The 20,734-nt window shown below is 40.9% G+C and overlaps 1 protein-coding gene across 2 annotated transcripts in view; it reads left to right on the forward strand.

Annotated features, from left to right (window-relative positions):
- Nucleotides 1-466: 466 nt before the first annotated feature.
- Nucleotides 467-20,734, forward strand: part of LOC132821458 (polyhomeotic-like protein 3) — a 106,934-nt gene continuing 86,666 nt past the window's right edge. For both annotated transcript variants that reach the window (XM_060834047.1, XM_060834046.1), the window contains exon 1: nt 467-521. The gene's annotated coding sequence lies outside the window, so the exon portion shown is untranslated. The remainder of the gene's footprint in view (nt 522-20,734) is intronic.

A 20,734-nucleotide genomic window follows, 5' to 3' on the forward strand; every position in this document is an offset into this window, starting at 1 on the left:
AAAAACATCATTTATCTCATTGCTATTTGCGGGCACTGGACGCTGTGCAAATTTTATTCTGCAGTATCTCACTGGCTATCGAATCGAGAATAAAAACGTCGTGTGTGTGTGTGTGTGGGGGGGGAGAGGTGGTTCGTAAGAATGCAATTTATTCTGTCTGCCTAATTTTATGGGATGGCACCGTGTGATAGTGGTTGGAAAGTGACTCGTTCAATTTACGGAAAGAAATTGAAAAACTTTTTTTTAATCATAAATCTGGTAAGCTCTAACATCTATCTAGCTTTTACACCACTCGACCTGTTCTACTCCCTCCTGTGCTCTGTGTGGTGCTGTGCGTTACTTTTCATATAAAAAGAAAAAAAAATCAAGTTTCGTTTGGATGTGTCTTTCGCCCTCCCTTCTTTGCTTGCACCAGACTCTGCGCAGTGCATTACGTGACTGTGTTTCTGACCCTGTATTAGAACCTGTACTAAATAGGCGAGAGAAAGAGATGCAAGCTCCGTGACACCGGTGCAATGCAGGTAAGTCCATGCACCATTCCCGCAAAATATGATGCATAAAAATCATCTTCACCTCACTGCAGAGATGTCACCCCCTCCCCCCCCCCAACCGCTACGCTTCACGTACCAATTAATACAGTCCGAGTAATAATTGCATTGACTAATTACGCTAACAGCAATTTTTGCTTATAATTGCAGTATTTTCATGGTGTCTGTTTCGCAAGGAATTTTAAGTAAGTTGTGCTCGAATTCGATCTGAAAATGACATGCACTCAAATTGTTCTGAATATTTAGATTGCGGGTTCCAGAAATGCTAGACTGTGTTTGTGGCTGTGATCGTATCAGGGTTGCCACCGTCTAAAAACCCAATCGAGAAGCATTAATCAGTCGAAATAAAATGTTAAAATTCAAACGTCGGAAATATTGATATATCTTGACAAGTTTTACAGTCGTTTGTTGCAATCTACAGTCCGGCTGCATTTAGGGGAAGCTGCAGACTGGAGTTATAATTCACTGGGTATTTCACTATGCAATATAGAAATACATTTTAATTGAATATTGTTAATGGTTCTTTCATTTTGCACACTGCCTGTATGAACTGTGAGGACAGCTTTGTTTAGCACTGTTCCTGTAGTAATCTACATGTTCGGAAAAGGATAACTGCTACAATGAATGGAGTATTATTCAAATGCATAGCATCTCACTCCACCTATCTGCTCAAAAGCTTTCAGTTTTTACAATTTTTTTTGTGCTGTTAAGCGAAATGCCATTACTGAATATATGCGAGACGTGACGTATTTACAATAGACAGGGATTACTGAGCTTGCGCACAGCCTGCAATGTTTTCTGGATGTTGTAGTCCCAGGGCTCTGTTCATTCTATTAAAGGGGCGGAACTTTCTGATGAGCCATCAGCAAAAATGTTGGTTTGAGGGAAGAATTCTAACAAGAATTTCTTTTTTGAAAAAATAAGTTATGATATTACACATCTTCCAATCATAAAGAAAACATTCTGAGGAAGGGCCACAGGACCCAAAATGTTGACTGATTTCTCTCCACAGATGCTGGCACACCTGCTGAGATTTTCTAGCAATTTCAGTTTTTTTTCGATCATTAATTATACTTTATTGTGCATGTTTTCATTGTATCACTAATTATTGTTCCAGTTATGGTATTTAACAATTAACTTCTGTTTTTCCCTAAACAAATAAAATGGTTTTGCATTTATAAGCAGCCTTTTAGACATTACTCACAGAATACGGGCGCTGCTGCTTTGGCCAGAATTTATTGCCCACAGTGTCATTGTCGTTGAGAAAGTAGTAGTAAGCTACTTTCTTAAACTGTTGTAGTCCATGGTTGGAATGGAGAGGGAAGCCTATAGTTGGAAAGGAATTCCAGATTTTAACAGATAATATTGAAGGGATGGCATCATAGTTCCAAGTCAGAATGCTGTGTGGCTTGGAAGGAAACTTGCAGGTGGTAGTGTTCCCATGCATCTACTGCCCTTGTTGTCCTGGAGAAGGGAGGGATTGTAGTTGGGGGAAGTCAGTTAGCTCAGTTGGCTGGATGATGGCTGGAAAATGCAGAATAATGCCAACAACTTAGTTCAATTTTCACATGGCTGAGTTTAGCATAAAGGACTTTCCCTGTCAATCTCTCCTCTCACCAGATGTGTGAGGTTAAACAACCAATAGTCATCTCTCATTAATGAGACAGCAGTCCTATGGTCTGCTTAAGAGAACTTTAGAGATTGTACGGCTGGAAAATTTGTCAGAATAGCTTTTTCAAAAAAAAAGTAACTCAGGCCTGTTGTAGATGACACTCTGCTGCTGCTACTAGTGTCAATGAATCAGGAAATGAATGTTGCAATTGGTGGATGGGATATTGATCAAGCAGGGCTGCTTTATTCTGGATGGGGTAGAGTTTCTTGAGTGTAGTAGGTATTGCAATTGTTCTAGCAAGTGGAGAGTATGCCATCACACTCTCTTGACTATTCTTTTTTAGATAGTGGACAGGCACTGAGGAGACAGGAGGTGAGTTCTTTCCATGAAGATCCTAGCTTCTGATTTGCTGTTTTAGCCACACTATTTATATGGCTGGTGCAGTTAAGTTTGTAGTAGTGGTAATCCTAGAAAGTTATGGAAGTTTCAGTAATGGCGATGCCATTGAGTGTCAAGGGTTTGATTCTCTCTTATTGGAACTGGCTATTGCTAAGCACTTCTGTGAGTCTCAATGATCAGGTTTTGGCAAAGCAAGTGCTGTGTGATAGCATTTTTGATGGTCTCTTCCATCAGTTGCTATTGATTGAAAGCAGACTTCAAGGTGGTAATTGTCTGTGTTGGATTTGTCTTTATTTTTTGGAGACAAGACACATCTGGACAATTTTCCCTATTACAGGGTAGGTGCCAGCCCTGTGGCTGTGCTGCAAGAGTTTTACTAGAGGTGTAGCTTATTCTTGAGCTCCCAAAAACAGTAAACTAACAATGACCAGATGATCCAGTTTAATGATCTTGGGGGATAAACAGTGACTGTGACACTGGGAATAGCTCCCTAACTCTTGTAAGGCAGTTTCTAATATTGACCCAACATTTTTAAAAATCAGTGACAAGGCACCAAATTAGTGTATAGGAAGGTCCCAGAAACCTAAAGTTAATGGATGACCAAATATTCTGTTTTTTTTTAATGGTGTTTGTTGAGGGAACAGAACTGGCTGGGATAATTCATTTTCATGGCATCTTTTGTGTACATTTGAAGAGTAAAATGTGATTTCAATTTAAATTTCATTTGAAAGACACCCATGATGGTGTAACAATTCTTCAGTATTGTGCTGAAGTCTTAGTCCAGATAATGAGCCCAAAGTTTCTGGACTGGTACTATTGAATGCAAAATCTTCTAATCCAGAGGCTACTAATTACACAGCTTATACAGTAAAAATGTCAGGTGACAAGTTAAAGAAATTCACTCATGTTGTTGTTGTTATGCTCCGAAAACCATATGGTGAAGGATTGGCTGAATAAAGGCGAAATCCAATACTTATATTTGTTTATGTTAAAAGCACTTCTTAATTTGATACACATCGCTTTACTCTGTTATTTAATATAAATTAAGAAAAAGTGAGGACTGCAGATGCTGGAGATGATGAAGGGTTTATGCCCAAAATGTCGACTCTCCTGCCCTTCGGATGCTACCTGACATGCTGTGCTTTTCCAGCGCCACCATTTTAACCCTTAATATAAATGAAATCAAGTTGAAGGGTAATAAACCCTTACAGGGTTGCTGTAGTGAAATTCAAACATCTAAATTAAAATTAAATTTAGATGTTGATATGGGTTTAGTTAATGCACTCAGCCCCTGAGGACACGATCCTTTGTAATTTTAAAAAAAAAACTATTTTTCTAATCAATCTGTTCAGAGATGTTGTTACCTACTTCTGGAGCAGGGGGGAATTGAACCAGAGCCTCCCAGTCCATTGGTAGGGACATTATCATTGTACCACTAGAGGGTTTGTCCCTTTGTACTCCATTGAAATTCCAATTAATGCTTGCCACCTGCATACAATTGAACACAATCAATCTAAAATTAATAGTGAGATTATACTTTCATAATATCACACTTATACAAAAACAACACTTTGAAGTACATTTTAAAATTTGTTCGCATGAGTGTGGGTGATGTTGGCTGAGCACCTTTCACTCTGACCTCAAATTCTTCTGGACCATCTCAGATACCTCTCTCCCTTTCCTTGACCTCTCCAAGTCCATATCCGGCGACTGACTAACCACGGAAACCTACTACAAGCCTACTGACTCCCACAGCTAACGAGACTCTACCTCCTCCCACCCTACCTCCTATAAAAACACTATCCTTTATTCCCAATTCCTCCCCCTGCACCCTATCTGTTCCCAGGATGAGCAGTTCCACCTTAGAAATTCCCAGAAGGCGTCTTCCTTCCAAGATTGCAATTCCCTTCCCACATGGTCGGTGATGCCCTCCAGTGTATCTCCTCCACCCCTCCCAACGCAACAAGGACAGAACCAACCTCCCACTCCACCCCTGGTCCTCACCTTCTATGCCACCAACCTCCATATACATTGAATCATCCTCTGCCACTTCCGTCACCTACAAAATGACCCGACCAACAGAGACATATTTCCCTTCCCACACCTATCAGCGTTCCAGAGAGACTATTTCCTTCCCAACTTCCTCGTCAGGTCCACCCCTTACTCCCCACCAGCCCAGACCCCATTCCCGGCACTTTCCCCTGCCACCACAGGAAGTGCAAAACCTGCTCCCACATCACGCCCTTCACCTCCGTCCAAGGCCTTAAAGGATCATTCCACGTCCAACAGAAATTTACCTGTACCTCCACCAATGTCATCTACTGTATCCGTTGCACGCGATGTGGTCTCCTCTACATCAGGGAGAATTGATGCCTATTTACAGATTGTTTCAGAGGACATCTCTGGGATACCCGCAACAACCAACTCCATCACCCCGTAGCTGAAAACTACTTCTCTTCCTCCTGCTCCATCAAGGACATGCTGGTTCTGGGCCTTCTCCATCGCCAAACTGTTACCACCCAACGTCTAGAGGAAGAACGCCTCATATTCTGCTTTGGGACCCTGCAACCACATGGGATCAATGTATATTTCAACAGTTTCCTCATTTCCCATCCCGCCATATTATTCCCAGTCCCATGCCACCAACTTGGCACCACACTACTGTTCAACACCTTTCCCATCTATCCGCTGCACCCTCCTTTCCACCATATCACCTTCTCCTTCACCTTTATCTACCTGTTGCTTTCTCAACTACCTTACTCCCACCCCCTCCCATTTATCTCTCAGTCCCCAGCCCACAAGCCTCATTCCTGATGAAGGGCTTATACCCGAAGTGTCGATTCTCCTGCTGCTCGATTGCTGCCTGACCTGCTGTATTTTTCCAGCACCACACTCTCTACTCTGATCTCCAGCATCTGCAGTCCTCACTTTCTCCTGAGCATCCTAATTGTCCAGAAGGTTGTTAGGAGTTAACCACATTGCTCTGAGCCTGGAGTCAAGTGTAGGCCGTGCCAAGTAAGGGCAGAGTGGCACAGTGGCTCAGTGGTTAGCACTGCTGACTCACAGGATCAGGGTCCCAGGTTTTATTCCAGCCTTGCACGAATGTCTGTGTGGAGTTTGCACATTCTCCCCCTGTCTGCGTGGGTTTCCTCCAGGTGCTCTGGCTTCCTCCCACAGTCCAAAGATGTGCAGGTCAGGTCAATTGACCATATTAAATTGCCCATAGTGTTAGGTGCATTAGTCAGAGGAAAATGGGTCTGGGTGGGTTACACTTTGGAGGGTCAATGTGGACTTGTTGGGCCGAAGGGACTGTTTTCACAGTGTAGGGAATCTAACCTAATCATTAAGTGTTTTCCTGATAGTTGACAGTGATTTTATGGAAGTTCAATTCTAGGTTTTTCATTGAATTCAAATTTCTCATTGGCTATGATGAAAATTCAAACCATGTTTCCAGAACATTAACTGGATCTCTTGGAGTAATTGTCTACCTGTTATACCATAAGGCAATGCCATCCCAACATAATTGCTTTTGTATCAGTGCACAATGGCCTGCATCCTGAATAGGGCTTTAATTAGTGTTAATTATTATTGAAATATTATTTGTAAGCTTCACACTGTCTGGAAGGAGAGATCACATCCAGGGTGAGACACAGTCCATGTGAGTGTACGGTTTGGGCAATTTGTTAGAAGACAAACAAGAGACTGGAAGAACACAGCAATCTGGGTAGCATCAGGAGTTGGAAAAGTCAACATTTTGGGTATAACGCTTCTTCAGTACTCTCCACCTCCTGATGTTGCCTGGCTTGCCGTGTTCTTCCAGCCTTCAGCTTGTCTACTTTGATTTCGAGGATCTGCAGTTTTTTTGTCTCTAACTGGAGAATTTGGTGGCAATGGGGAATTTGGTGGCAAAGTTGCAAGTTGATGCAGAGGGCAAGAGATGCATTTTTGGCTTATAGTTTCAATGTTTTTTTAACAGGATAAAGACAAGGATCGGGGCCCAAAAAAACAGTGACATCACAGATAAGCCATAAGTTCATTAGTGATAGCTATTACTTTGACTAGGTTACTTTCAGATTGAAGGTAGATAGGGGAAATATTTACAGGCTATAAACGAAATGACCAGTACAAATATTTTTAAAATCAAATTACTTAGTTCTTAGTTTTAAAAAAACTGATTAACTCCTTTGAATTCAGTCGACAGTTATGGACAGGGAATAAAAAACTTACAAATGGATATAAATGAGTTAGAAGAATGGGCCAAAATGTGGCAGATGAAGCTTAACGTGGATAAGTGTGAGTCTTCATTTTGGTCAGAAAAATGGGAAGGTGACTTATTCTCTAAATGCGGAAGAGACTTTAGAGTGCTCCCATGCAGAGGGATCTGGGTGTCCTTGTTCATGAGTTACAGAAAACTAGCATGCAGGTACAGTAGATAACAAAGTGAAAGGAATTTAGCTTTTATAGCTAAAGGAATGGAATATAAAGGTAAGGAAGTATTGTTGAAACTAGACAAGGAATTGGTGAGACTGCACTGGAGTATTGTGCACAGTTTTGGTCCTCTTATTTGAGGAAAAATGTGTTTTTGGAGGTAGTTCAGAGGAGGTTCACAAGTTTGATCCCAGAGATGAGGGGTTTGTCAAATGAAGAGAGATTGAGTGGTTTAGGCCTATACTCTGGAATTTAAAAGAGTGAGGGGAGATCAAATTGAGATATTCAAGATGATAAAATGTATGGATAAAATAGACATGGTGTGGATGCTTCCTCTTGTGAGGCATTCTAGGATGAGAGTTCATAGTCTTAGGATAAGGGATAGGAAATGTAAAACAGAATTGCAGAGAAACTACTTCTCCCAGAGGGTTGTGAATCTGTGGACTTCGCTAGCCCAATGTGTGGTGGATGCTGGGACAGGGAGTAAATTTAAGGAGGAGTTCGACAGACTTTTAATAGGTAATGAGTTGAAGGTTTATGGAAAGAAGGCAGGAAACTGGGGGTGTGGAGCATAACAGCCATGATCAAATGGCAGGACAGACTCGATGGACCAAGTGGCCTAATTCTGCTCCTATACCTTATGAAGGAGGGTGTGACTGTAAGTGAAGCAGGAAGAAGCATCCAGGAGGTAGTGCTGAAGTAGTCCTGACAAGCCACTGAGCTTGTCTAACAGGTTTGAAATTACCTTAAAGGATTGTAGAGAGGATGAAGAAATGGACCAACAGGAAGGCATTAAAGAGGTGGGAGGAAAGAAAGCTCAGTTGTAATCGGGGATGGTATAGCCTGGGGAATAGACACTGTTCTCTGTTGCCAGGATCAAGAGTCCAGAAGGCTGTGTTGTCTGCCCAGGTTTAGGATGTCTCCTGTGGACTGCAGAGGAAACTGGAGTTGGGGGGAAAGATTCAGTTGTCATGGTCCATGTAGGTATCAACACTATAGGTAGAAAGGAGAAAGAGGTTCTGCTGAGGGAATGTGAGCAGTCAGGTGCTAAATTAAAAAGTAGAACCCAAAAGGTGATATTCTCCAGTTTACCACCTGAACCATGAGCAAGTTAGCACAGGGACATCAATATTAAAGAGGTAAATGTGACTTAAAAATTGGTGCAGGAGAGGTGGGTACAAATATATGGGTCATGGCCAACAGTACTGCGGAGGGAGGGAGCTTATCTGATGGGACAGGCTTCACCTGATTCATGCTAGGATCACGAGTTCTGGTGAAGCACATAACTATTGGGGAGAGTCTGAAAAGGCTAGTGCATTTTTCCCTGGACTGCTGGAGGCTGAGGGATGACTTTCTAGAAGTTTATAAAATCACAAGGATAATGGATAGGGTAAGTAGTCAAAGTTTTTTCCCCAGAGTAGGGTTGTCCAAAACGAGAGGGCATAGGATGATGGTGAGAAGGGACAGATTTAAAAAGAACCTAAGGGTCAACTTTTTCACACTAAGGGTTGTGAGTGTATGGAATGAACTGCCAGAAGATATGGTGGAAGCTGGTACAGTTACAACATTTAAAAGATATCTGGTTGTGTATATGAATAGGAAGTGTTTAGAGGGATATGGGCCAAATGCTGGCAAATGAGGCTAGATTAGATATGATATCTGATTGGCGTGGACAGATTGGACAAAAAGGTCTGCTTCAGTGCTGCACATCGCTGTGAATTAATGACTCTATGGTTGTGGATAGGGCTGTAAAGTAAACAATAGGGTGGGGGGGGGTGTGGAGGGAGGGTGGGAGGTTCAAGGGTCAGTGAGTTTCATGGAAAATGTTGAATTGTGGGGAGGTGGGGGGGGGGGGAGGCAGGGGGAGGTGGTGGCTCAGCAGAAGTTACTAATGTTTCCAGAACAAATAAAAAGACCGAGTATGGAAAGGGTCAGGAATCTTAACTTTAGGCAGAGCAACTATAATGGGGGGGACAGTCAATGCAGGACTGAGGAGGGTCTTGTACTTAAATGCACACAATATATAAAACAAGGTAAACGAGCTTGTAGTACAAATTTAAAATAGTAGATACGATGTTGTGGCTACCGCAGGCATCACAGAGATATGGGCTGCAAGAAGATCAAGCCTGAAACCTAAATATCCAAAGATACATTTTCTATCGAAAGGATGGGCAGAAGGGCGGGGTTGCCCTTTTAGTAAGAAATGAAATTAAATCGATAGCAAGTGATATAGAGTTGGAAGGGGTAGAATCTAGGTTTGAGGAACCACAAAATAAGAGACACTGGGAGTTGTGTACAGGGCACTATGCAGTAGCCAGGATGTGGGAAAAAATATAAATCAAGAGATAGAAAAGACATGTAAGAAGGGCACTTATAATAGTCATAGGAGACTTCAATATGCGGGTGGACTGGGAAAACCAGGTTGGTAATAGATCTTAAGTAAAAGATCAGATTACTTACAGTGTGGAAACAGGCCCTTCAGTCCAACAAGTCCACACCCAACTCGCCGAAGCGCAACCCACCCAGACCCATTCCCCGACATGTAACACTACAGGTAATTTAGCATAGCCAATTCACCTAACCTGAACATTTTTGGACTGTGGGAGGAAACCCACACAGACACAGGAGAATGTACAAACTCCACACAGTCGCCTGAGGCGAGAATCGAACCCGGATCTCTGGTGCTGTGAAGCAGCAGTGCTAACCACTGTGCCACCGAATGTCTACCAGGCGGTTAATTTTGGAGCAGCTTGTGGTAGAACCCAATAGGGAGCAGGCAATTCTGGATTTAGTGACATGTAATGAAGCAGTTCTGATTAGGGAACTTATGGTGACAGAACCTCTAGGGGGCAGTGACCATAACATGATAGAATTTACCCTGCAGTTTGAGAGGGAGAAGCTGGACTCAAGATGTAATGGTACTACAATTGAGAAAAATTGACTACAAAGGCATGAGGGAGGAGCAGGCCAGAGTTAATTAGAAGGGGAGTGTAGCAAGGAAGACAGTGGAGCCGCAATGACAGGGATTTCTTAGGGTAATTCGGGAGGCATGTAGAAATTTATCCCAATGAAGAGGAAACCTATTAAGGGGAGGCGACCCATGGCTGAGAAGGAAAATCAGGGATAGCATAAAAGCAAAGAAAAAAGCCAGGGGTTTGGGAAGCCTTTAAAAACCAGTGGGGGATAATTATAAAAGCAATAATGGAGAGAAGATGAAATATGAGAATAGGCTACCAAATAATAAAATCTTCTTTTATATTAGCTTTTTTTAAATATCCAGAAGGTAAGGGAGTAATAAAATGGACATTGTTCCCCATTATTAATTCTCTAGCCTCCTTTTCCAATAGTCTTAAGAAATGGCAGAGGAACTGAGGTACTTTGCGTCAGTTTTCACAGTAGAAGACACCGGCAGCTCAGAAGTTCAGAAGAGTCAGGGGGCAGATGTGAGTGCAGTGGGCAACACCAAGGAGAAGATGCTTGGGCAACTGAAAGGTCTGAAGGTAGATAAGTCGCCTGGACCAAATGTCCAGACCAGAGGTCTGAAGGAGATTGCAAAGGTATTGGTGTCAATATTTCAAGTGTCAGAGAGGGAGGCAAAAATTATGAAATTATAGGCTGTTTTGCCGGACCTCAGTTATTGGTAAAAATTTAGTCCATTACTAAGAATGAGATTGTGCCGTACTTGGAAGTGCATGGTAGAAAAGGGTTGAGTCAGCATGGCTTTGTCAAGGGGAAGTCATGTCTGACAAATCTGCCAGAACTCTTAGAGGAGGTAACGAACAGGTTAAGCAAAGGAGAGCCCATGGCTATGATCTGTTTCGAGTTCGAGAAGACTTTTAACAAAGCCTCTTTTAACACAAGAGGCTGCGAAATACGATGAGAGCTCATGATGTTAGTGGCAAGGTACTGGCCTGGATAGAGGATTAGATGAATTGCAGAAGGAAGAGAGTGGGGATAAAGGTATCTTTTTCAGGATTTCAGCCAGTGACTAGTGGAGTTCTGCAGAAGTCAGTGTTGAGACCACAGCTATTCAGGTTAGTTGTTTACAATCTGAACGAAGGGGCTGAGGGCATTATTACTAAGTTTGCAGATGACATAAATAGGACAAGTCATACTGAGGAATCAGGGAGACTGCAGAAGGACTTGGACAGACTGGGAGAGTGAGCAACGAAGTGGCAGATGAAATACAATGTGGGAAAGTTATGCACTTTGGTCGGAAGTGTAGAGACTGAGAGTATTTTCTAATTGAGGAAAGGCTTTGGAAATCTGAAACACAAAATGACTTAGGAATCCTAGTTCAGGATTCTCTTAAGGTTAACATGCAGGTTCAGTTCGCGGTTTGGAAGGTAAATGCAATGTTAGCCTTCATTTCGAGAGCACTAGAATACACGAGCAGAGATGTACTGGTGAGGCTGTATAAAGCTGTGGTCAGGCTGCATTTGGAATATTATGAGCAGCTTTGGCTCTGTATCTAAGGAAGGATATGTTGGCATTTCATTGGTTTGTATTTGATGGAGTTTAGAAGGAGGAGGAAGGATGTTACTGAAACACGCAGAATACTGAGAGGCCTGGTTGGAGTGCTCATGGAGAAGATGTTTCTGCTCGTCAGAGAGATGAAGGCCTGAGGGCATAGCTTCAGAATGAAGCAATGATCCTTTAGAACTGAGATGAGAATTTTTTTCAGCCAGAGGTTGGTGACTCTAGAATTCTTAGCCTTTACATCCTTCTGCAGCAAAGTTGAGTGCATTTAAGAGAGTAGTTGACAGGTACTTGATTTTTTAAGAGGATCAAGCATTTTGGAGAGAATGCAGGATAATGGTGTTGATAAATGTATCAGCAAGATGAAATGACAGAACAGAACCAATGGGTGGAATGGCCTAAGTATGCTTCTTTAGATTATGGTCTTCTGGAGATATCCTGAGGTTGTAGAAGGGCCTTTTTCAAAATCAACCTGTTTATGTCTGTTGCTGATAGTTGAGACACAGGAGAGATGTTGAAGTCTGGATAGGGTTCGTGGATTAAGCAGTAATGATAAAAAAAGCTATAGTAAAATAATAGCAAATCTAAGGCACTACTTCAGATAAGATCATGGCGATGGAGTAATCATGGAATTAATTTAAAACAAACATAATTATGGTAATATTTGAACTTTAAAAGCAAGTTAGATTTCCCCAGTGTTCTCATCAATATTTAACCCTGGGTGAATATGGAAAAACACATCATTTATGTCATTACTGCTCTACTATTTGTCCTGTATAAATGCAGTTATTTTGTATTAGTGGCACGAGCCAAATGCCCATTGCAGTGGTCATGGTCAGTCACGATGAAAAGAGAGTCACAAGCTGTGAGTAAGCTTCCAAAACTTTGACAGAGCCACCTAGCTTCTTGAGGCTCCAAATACATTGTGACAATTGGGATGAAAAAATTGATAGAGAAATGTTGACATTTGTGTTGCTGTGATTTACAGTAGTAGGAAAAATCTTCTCATTTACACTGAGGAGTTTGACTGTAAATTGTCTCAGTTAATATAGAACTTTTCTCCCTGTAACCACCTTTTTATTATGGGGACATGCGATACAAAAATTGTACATAAGGCCCCACAAATAAAAGTGATAAATTACTAAATAATATTTTTTAAAAATCACTGGTTAATGAATGGATTGTATCTTGGACAACAAATGTTGACACTAGGGCATGACCAGAAAGTATGACATTGGAAGGCAAAGCTTCTACAGTACAAATTCTTGTTGGATTTTTTTATATAATATGCAGATATGCGAAGTGACTATTGGATAATGCACCAAATTAAGTGTCAAAAAATACATAAAAACTTGGAAGCGCATATTCCCAGGTTTACCCAACAATAAGATTCTATACATGAGATTCAGTGTAACCACTTCAAAAATGATCGCTTTGGTGGTAGATCAATGAAATTTGATAGAACCTGCGCTACCATTCTTTGTGTTGCCAGTTGTTTACTTAATGCTTTCAGCTTTCCTTGGGATTGTATTGTTGATTGGCAGCTTGCCAGTTGAGAGCAATCCAAGGGTCATTTTTGCTCTGGTTGACATTCTAAGTTGTGAGTGTACTAAAGCACAATGCTATTTAGTTACTGGCAGTGTGTATAGATTTTTCTCAAGCTGAACATGAATGGGAAAAACTGAGTTTTACATCACTGATGTATCAGTATATATTGCATTTGAGATTCTCGGTGAGCTAAATTCCCAATCTCAGTGGGATTGATGTGGAGGTGGTGAAAGCATATTGGAAAGAAGTACAACTGAAAGTAGGCATCTTGGTGTTAGGTTTCACAGTTGAATGGTTTGTTCATAGAGGGAGTGGTGCCTGCAAGTAATAAGACACATGATGGGAGAAAGTGAAAAGAAAAATAATCTTAACTTTGCACAATTAGATAGCAAAATCCAATATTGAGAACATCAACGAAGCACTTTTTTTCAATGTTAATTAGTTTGCTGTCAAATCTTTAGGAAATCAAGTCCAAACCTGTTTGTGGGATTAAATCAGATACGATCACTATAAATCTGCAAATATTAGCTGAAGGGGCATTTTGATTAACTCTTGAATGTTGGGATGTTTAAAAATAATAATTTTGCTAAGGGATCCTGTGTACAATTTTGGTATTGCATGTCCCCACAATAAAAAGGTGGCTGCAAGGAGAAAAGTTCTCTATTAACTGAGACATTTTACAGTCATAAAGTCGTCAGTGCAGATGAAAAGTGTTTTCCTACTACTGGACATGCGCCAAATCTAAGTGCTAAAACATCATAATGCACAAGAACACAAAAGCACAACAACTAAGAGCAGGGGTAGACCAGGTAGCCCATTGAGCCTGTTCTGCTGTTAGTGTTGATCTTGAGCTTTGATTTCACCTTCTTGACTGCCCCACGTATCCCCTAATTTCGTGAGAGATCAGACATTTGTCTATCTTAGCCTTGAATGCATTCAACAAAGCAGCATCCACCAACCCTCTGTGGTAGAGAATTCCATAGATTCACAACTGTTTAAGTGCAATAATTTCTCCTCATCTCAGTTCTAAATGATTGACTCATTATCCTTAGACTGTGCCCCCATGTTTTCGACTCTCTGACCAGTAGAAATAAGCTCAGTGTGTACCTTATCAAGTCCTTCAGAATTATATATGTTTCAATGAGATTGCCTCTCATTCTTTAAAACTCCTGAGAAGCTAGTACAGGAACATACATTTTTTATTTCAAAAATACACTCTATTCATAAAAATAGTCACTATAGCAGTCTGATTCTGAACAGTTTTCACATATTGAGAACAAACAATATGGAACTTGATCCTCTCGAATCCTAGAATCCCAAGGCATTTCTTTCTTATGCAAGATACTATTAACATATGTTTGAGGCAAGGGAAGGATTCGATAACTGAGGTCACTATGAACAAACTTCTTTTTTCATTTCAAAAATATACTTTATTTATAAAAAATATTTTTTGTATACATGGTTACAAATGCAGCTTGGTTTGTAAAGTAGCATATCAAGGAAACAAACATTGAAGTTTGACTCTATCTAAACAAACCAAAAACATCTCTTCCACATACAAGATTATGTTTCCATGCATGAGTCACTAGGAGTGTCCAATAACTGAGTGGAACTCCACTTAACTTCAGCAGGAAAACCTCAGGCTATAGTCTTTCCCCACTGCACCTTGGTAGCAGCTGCCTCAAGCTTTAGTGCATCCCTCAGTACTGAGATTCAACTGTCTTTGGTATTTTGAAGGATGGGATTGGCCTCCTTGACGTGGAAGTAATTGGACCATTCCATATCACCTGTCCATTGTGGAGAAATTTGCAAAGAAAAACACTTTGTTCACAAGTCCATCAGAGATAGTCAGCTTCCTTGAGACTCTGTGAGTAAAGGAGAGAATAGTTCCTCTCACATGGTTCACTGAACAGACTGTCAAAGTCATTTGGCAGAATGCCTCACCACCAGAACTTTGCAACAAGCACCAAAACATTGCTTGGCTGGTGGTAAGAAGGGCACTACCCGCGAGATCCTTCATGTACACCTGGTCAGTCTGAACCACCATTTTCTGCCCTCAAAGCAGCTTTGAGGGTTGGGGGGGGAGGGGAGGGGGAGGTGGTGAGGGCTAGAGACTGTCGCACATCTCCTTCTGGAATGTGCCTTTGCAAAGGTCAGTGTGAACACAACTGCAACAGAGTGAGATAAAAAAAACTGAGTGGGTTATTGACTATGGTGTTGGAAATTTGGTGCAAAGGGGGACAATGACACTTTAAAATAACATTAACTACAAATGATAAACTGTCCAGTGTAAGAAGTAAATGGGAGATGTTAAAACTTGTGAATCAACCTGTGTCACAACCTGTGGAGTTATGTCACAAACTATAGTAAGTGCAGGAAAAGCAGCTGATTGGTAGGATCAGTGAATATTTTTAGACGTAGAGTGGTACAGCATAGAAGTGGACCCTTTGGTCCAACTTGTCCATGCTGATCAGGTATCTTAAATTAATCTAGTTCTATTTGCCGACACTTGACCCATATCCATCTAAACTGTTCCTATTCGTATACCGATCCAGATGGCTTTCAACTGTTGTCATTTTACCAACCTCTACCACTTCCTCTGGCAGCTCATTTCATATATGCACCACCCTCTGTGTTAAAATGTTGCCCTTAGGTCCTTTTCTTCTTTCACCTTAAACCTATGCCCTCTAGTTTTAGACTCCCCACCCTAAGGAAAAGACTTTCACCCTATCTATGGATGTAGGTTTGCTCACTGAGCTGGAAGGTTCATTTTCAGCTGTTTCATCACCATACTAGGTAGCATCTTCAGTGAGCCTCCAGACAAAGCACTGCTGCTGTTTCCTGATTTCTATTTATATGTTTGGATTTCCTTGGGTTGGTGATGTCATTTCCTGTGGTGGTCATTTCCAATGGTGATGTCATTTCCTGTTTTTTTTCTCAGAGGGTGGTAAATGGGGTCCAGGTCAATGCATTTGTTGATAGAGTTCTGGTTGGAATACTATGTTTCTAGGATTTCTCATGCATGTCTCCGTTTGGCTTGTCCTAGCATAGATGTGTTGTCCCAGTCATAGTGGTGTCCTTCCTTATCTGTGTGTAAGGATACTGGTGAGAGAGGGTCATATTGTTTTATGGTTAGTTGAAGTTCATGTATCCTGGTGGCTAGTTTTCTGCCTGGTTGTCCAGTGTAGTGTTTGTTACAGTTCTTGCAAACTATCATCCGGAGGCTCACTGAAGATGTTAACTAGTATGGTGACAAAATGTCTGGAAATGAACCTTCCAACTCAGTAAGCAAACCTACATCCAGAACCTCAACGCGAGCTACAAATATTCTCAAAACTTGCTCACCCTATCTATGCCCCGCATGACATTAAAAACCTCTATAAGGCTACTTCTTAGCCTCTGACACTCCAGGGAAATTAGCAGAAGTCTATTCAGCCTCTCCCCACAGTTCAAACCCTCCAACATGCTTGTAAATCTTCACTGAACCCTTTCAAGTTTCACAACAGGTCTTTTAAATAAAACTAAGGCCTTTAGCTGGTATTTAAGTCTCCAGTATGTTTCCTCATTTTTTCTTAAATAATGCTTAAACATTAGATTCATACTGGTGACTCTTTTTCTTTTATTATTCTTTACCCATCTAAAATTCCATCCCATATCTTTGGTCTTTTCACTGAAGTAAAATGTTGAGGCCCAAGCACTGATCCTTCGAGCACATCACTTGTTACATCTTGCTAATGGGAAAATTACCAATTTGTAGCTGCTCTCTGCTACCTGTTAGTTAGCAACTTTTCTGTCCATGCTAATATGTCACCTCCTACTTACATTATGAGATTTGTTTTCTATAATAACTTTTAATGTGGCACCTTACCAGATTGCCTTCTACCAGTTCCCCTTTATGTAAAGCACGTTATTTTTTCAAAGAACGCCAATAAATTGGTCAAAAATGGTTTACTTTTCACAAATGTTAGGAATTTGGGTTCCCTTTGAAACTGAGTTATTTTAGTATTGTATATTTAGTATTTCCTGTGTAGCATGAGACTCATTGAACTGTTAGTCGTAAGTAGCCTTCTGCAAAGGTAAACAAAATATTTATCAGGCACCATATTACTCTTTTGTGAATGTAATGTTTTGAAATATAAGAAGTCATTGTTCTTGGAAGGAATAAAATTTAACCTTCAAATAGAGGTGGTCACAGGGATAAAGGTCATCCTGATATTATGAATGACTGCCCATGGTCATTGGCTCAGAGATTTTAGACAGGTGATTGGACACAGCATCAGTTGCCAGTGCTAAAATAAGGATATTGAAAAGAATGGGGGAAGAGAGAATGAGAGGATCCAGGGGAATGAGCCACCCAACTTATTACAGATGCTTCGTCTATAGATAAAGACGAATTTCTTTTAAGTTCATTTTTATTATTTCTGTTCCCTGCAATGATCTTCTTCATTAGCATGCTTTTTTTTTGTTAAAATCTCTGCCCTTCTCTTGGCATTACCACAATGCTATAATATGCCAATGATTGACCATTTCTAAATCTCCCTTCACACAAGCCCTTGCTCCACTTTACCTACAGCTCTAATTATACTGTTGGTCACTGGTCTGGCCTAATTTAAATGCAACCAATCCCAGCAGAACAGCTCTTCCCTGAGAAATGATGCCAGATCCCCATGAATCAAAATCCCTTTTGCCATTACACACTTTCAGATATACACTTAATTCTCAAATCTGCTTGCCCCATACCAATTGACGCATGATGTAGATTACAGTCTAGAGATGACTATCTTTGTTTTGCATTTAAATTGAGATGCTTCAAATTCTCTGAGCAGCTCATCTGGTTTTATTCATGTCACTGGTTTCCACATGGAACACCCCCTTCTAAATTCCTCATCAGCGGTGAGATGCATTACCTATGGCATCAGGAAGGCAACACAAACTTGTGGTTACAGCTGCAGAGAACAGTACCCAGCACCCTGACTACCCTATCTCCTATTTGTACCACCTTACTCTTTTGTTTTCCCCAAAGTCTGGGGGGGAAGTCAGGAACTGAGGCTTCTTTAAGCTCCAGAGCTTCACCAGAAAGCTTAGCAATACCCATTGCAAAAGTGGGCGATATCAGTTCACCTTCAATGGATAATCATCTAGAATTACTCTAGTTTCCTGATTAAAAGGAACCAGCAGGTATATAGCACTGAGTCTAACAATCTGAATTCCAGAAACTATTATTTCTGTTACAATGCACTGCTCTAAACCTGTAGTATTTTTTCAGCTAACCACTTTTGGTATCTTGGTGTTTTCCCATCTCTAACAGTCTGCTGTATTGGATAAAGGTCATTTGCTATTAGTTGAGCCTATTTAGCAATCAATGAAAGAGGATACACAACTGTAGAGTATGTACAAAAGAAGTGTTTTTTAACAGAGGTTTAATGTATTGCAGCAACAATACATCTACATTTGGTCAGATATATTTACGAATACATAAGAAAACTGATACAGATACCTCTACTTCCTTGGAAAGCTAGAATAGATCTCCTTATCTCCTACCACAGACTGAGTGAAATTAGAATAATGGATGGAATATATCAGCTAGTTTTGAGAAGATTTGTAGCTCAGGTTGAGATTCTGGATGTACGTTTGCTCGCTGAACTGGAAGGTTCGTCTTCTGACATTTCATCACTATACCAGGTAACATCTTCAGTGAGCCCCTAGTGAAGCACTGGTGGTATGGCCTGCTTTTAATTTATGTATTTAAGTTTCCTTCGGTTGATGATGTCATTTCTGGTGGTGATGTAATTTCCAGTTCTTTTCCTCAGGGGAGGGTAAATGGGATCCAAACAGTGTGTTTGCTGATAGAGTTCTGGTTGGAGTGTCATGCTTCTAGGAATTGTCGTGCATGTCTCTGTTTGGCTTGTCCTCGGATGGATGTGTTGTCCCAGTTGAAGTGGTGTCCTTCCTCATCCGTATGTAAAGATAATAGTGAGAGAGTGTCATGTCTTTGTGAGGAAGGACACCACTTTGACTGGGACAACACATCTACTCTAGGGCAAGTCAAACAGAGACATGTGCAAGAATTCCTAGAAGCATGGCACTCCAACAGGAACTCTATCAACAAACACATTGACTTGGATTCCATTTACCACCCCCTGAGGAAAAGAACAGGAAATGATATCACCACGAGAAATGGCATCACCACAGGGAATGACATCACCAACCCAAGGAAACCTAAACATGTAAATAAAAAGAGGGTCATACCACCAAAAAGCGTCACTGGAGGCACACTGATGATGTTACCTAGTATAGTGACAAAACCTCTGAAAATGAACCTTCCAACTCAGTGTGCAACCTTACATCCAGGATGGAACATATGTTACATGAACATTAACCTGAAGAAGGGCTCATGCCTGAAACATCGACTCTCCTGCTCCTTGGATGCTGCCTGACCTGCTGCGCTTTTCCAGCAACACATTTTCAGCTCTGATCTCCAGCATCTGCAGTCCTCACTTTCTCCATTAACCTTATGTATCAAGAACAACTAACAGTGTAAAAAGATTATCTGCTGTTTCCTAATTTCTTTTGTCTAATACTTTAAAATAATACAAATCGCATCTATTCCACAAATTAAGGAACTTGATTGGTTAATTTCTTACTTTTTGTAAATTATAGAAATTCCCACAATGACCAGAAAATCTGTTTTATTGTGTTGGTTGCATTTAAGTACGCTTAGGAAGAACTGAGAAGAATGTTCCAGCTGTTCTTCAAAACAGTTTAGTAGGAGCTTTTACTGTCACATAAGATGACAGATCTTCGATTCAAAAGACAGCATCTGTAACAGGAGAGCACTCCCTCAGCATTGGTGCACTTATTTAGATTTTGTACTGAAATCCCTGGGGAGATCTCAAGCTCACAATCTTCAAGAGGTGTGACAGCTGCCAAGTGGGTTCCAGTTGACAGGAATCTAATGTGAGAAGAAATATGACAAGGTAGAATCCTGAGTGATTTATTTCTTCTCTTCTTGACCCAAGACCTCTCCTGTCACCAAAACTGGCCGAGACCACTTAACACTAGTAATAATCGATCATTACCTAGGTTCAGTTTGGACAGTAGACCCAGTGCCCATAATTACCTCATGATTCTCTATCCTCAAAACAGTGTGCCCAATAGCCAGAATACCTTCCATGCACAGGATAGTTTGAAAACTGAGAAATAAATGAAAAGCAGAAATAGATTTTGCATTTTTTACAAGTCAAAACTTTTTATTTGTTTGACCTGCCCCCATTTAAGCTTCCAAGACGTTGCTCAGCCATTTAATTTTGAATGATTAGGAAATAGGCAAAATGATGAAGCAATGCTGGTTGCCCTCTTCTTTTTCCCCCCCCAAACTGTAAAATTGTTGTTGACTTCAATCCCACCTCTAGACACAGAGATTTTGAGTAACTTTCTGGAATAGGTACATCTCTGCTTTCCAAGGTAGCACCAAGCTGTCACTTAGGTGAAATTCCTGCCATTAGCCACCCTTTCTGTTAATTCCTTTCCAGGCGTTAATCCTATGTGCAGAGGAACAATTTGCAGTGTTTTCCTCAAACTTGCCCTTCACAGCTGTGTACCTGTGCACTCTTGGCTGTATCAAAGACAGCCAAGTTGTGTGGCAGGCAGTATCAGTCATAGTTCTATAGAGAAAGAGTTTGTTATACAGATGGGTAACAGCCCCATCAGCACAACTCGT

Source organism: Hemiscyllium ocellatum, chromosome 13 (genome assembly GCF_020745735.1).
Source record: "Hemiscyllium ocellatum isolate sHemOce1 chromosome 13, sHemOce1.pat.X.cur, whole genome shotgun sequence".
NCBI classification, from domain to species: Eukaryota; Metazoa; Chordata; class Chondrichthyes; order Orectolobiformes; family Hemiscylliidae; genus Hemiscyllium; species Hemiscyllium ocellatum.